Source organism: Micromys minutus (assembly GCF_963924665.1).
Source record: "Micromys minutus genome assembly, chromosome: 15".
Taxonomy (NCBI): domain Eukaryota; kingdom Metazoa; phylum Chordata; class Mammalia; order Rodentia; family Muridae; genus Micromys; species Micromys minutus.
This window is the reverse complement of record NC_137984.1, coordinates 23,103,824-23,105,432: the sequence shown is the minus strand read 5'-3', so window position 1 is coordinate 23,105,432 and position 1,609 is coordinate 23,103,824. Positions and strand designations below refer to the sequence as shown.

General features: G+C 48.4%; 1 pseudogene across 1 annotated transcript; it reads right to left on the bottom strand.

The window, feature by feature from the left end:
* Positions 1 to 326: 326 nt before the first annotated feature.
* LOC308430122 (endosome-associated-trafficking regulator 1-like) lies at positions 327 to 1,371 on the bottom strand (annotated as a pseudogene). The gene has a single exon. The product of its transcript is annotated as an endosome-associated-trafficking regulator 1-like (transcript).
* Positions 1,372 to 1,609: the final 238 nt, after the last annotated feature.

The following is a 1,609-nucleotide window of genomic DNA, read 5'->3' as shown; positions in this document are numbered from 1 at the left end:
ATCCTATAGCTAAAATCGAGAAGACAGTATAGAAGAAGGCTTTTATAAAACTGTTGTTTCAGCTTTAGTGGTTTCTAAAAATTGCTGGGTTTTATAAAGATGTCTTCCAGTAAATCAGCGAGTCTATCAAACAGTGGGACTTCCCCCAAAGGACTTCATGTAAACTGTTAGGTGCAAACTGGTGGCAACAAACCCCATACTGCAGGTGGCCCGTCACGTGCTTAGGCTGTGAGACGCTTGGGTGAGGACTGCATAGTTAGGAACACTTTCGGAAGATGTGTGGTGTCATTGGGCAGAGGTGATGGGACCCGGCGGCAGGTAGTGCCTCAGGAGTCCACCTCTTCTTTATCCTCAGTAATTCTGTCTGTGGACTTGAGGGTTTCAGCAGCAAGGCTCAGTGTCTCTACTCCAGACACCAGCTGCTTTATGGATGCGTGTGCACTGCTCGTGATAACACGGAGGCTCTGCAAGGCCACATCAGTGTTCTGCTTCATCCGGGTAAGACTGGCATCCTGGCCTGACCTAAGGGCCTTATTTTCTCACTCGAAGTTCGAGACCTGTGCCTGGAGCAAATTTATTTCCTGTTTCAGCTTCATGACTCATGACATGATTTTCTGCTTTACAGTCCGTTTGGTCATCAGTTGGAGGTTCTATTCCACTTACTGGATTACTGATGAGGTCACGGAGGTCATTCTCCTCCTTGATCGTCTTCGCTTGCAGCTTCCGTTCGAGCGTCCTCACCGTTTCTGTTAGGGTTTCAGAGACGCTCTGAACCTCATTTGGTTTTCTTCTGAGCTTAGAGTTTTCATCTTGTGGTGCTTCGTAACTTATCAACATCTGCAGGGGTCTGTCCCCTAGGGATTCTTCAGGAGCTGCAAAATCTGCATTAGGACTTCCAGCTAGAGAGATCCTGGAGTCAGTGTCACTCAGCGTCCATGGGGACAAAGACTCAGGACCTGAAGCATTGGGAAAAAAAGGAAAGTTAGGTGCCACAGGGCAATGCGTTCTGTGTGGCTTTAGAGGAATGAGTCTGCTCCAGCAGACGATAGGTAGGTTCTATTCCATCCACCTTCTTCATCTTCCTCTAGGTTGCTGGCGCATGTTGGGTCTTCAAAAAATGGCTGCTGATATTCCAAGCCATAGTCCATGGACTGGGAGGCAGAGGAGCTGTGGTCTAGTCCCAGTGGGTGCCTCGAGGCTTCCTACAGGTAAATTTGACTGGTGGTCCTGTCTTCTTTTGATAGGCTTAGGTTCCGTGACAGAGAATGGATTGACTTCTTCATGGTCTTCAAGTTTGTCACCGTCTGAAACCAAGAGGCTCCGTTTCCACGATGGCGAGGTAGCGCCCTGCCACCGTGCGTAGCCCAACATCACTGTGCCCCAGCCTGGCCACAGCCCATGCCTTTACCAGCGCGGCAAGCCGGAAGTGAGGCATGGGCTGTGGCCAGGCTAGGATTCTTATGTGCAATAAATATTCTGTGTTTAGATCTCTAAAAGTTTCTAGGTAGACGTCTCCTACTTCACAACAGTTCAGAAAATACACAAGAAATCATTGATTATCTGGACTCTACGCTACGATTCTCAGTCTGCTACTATGCACAATTTGATC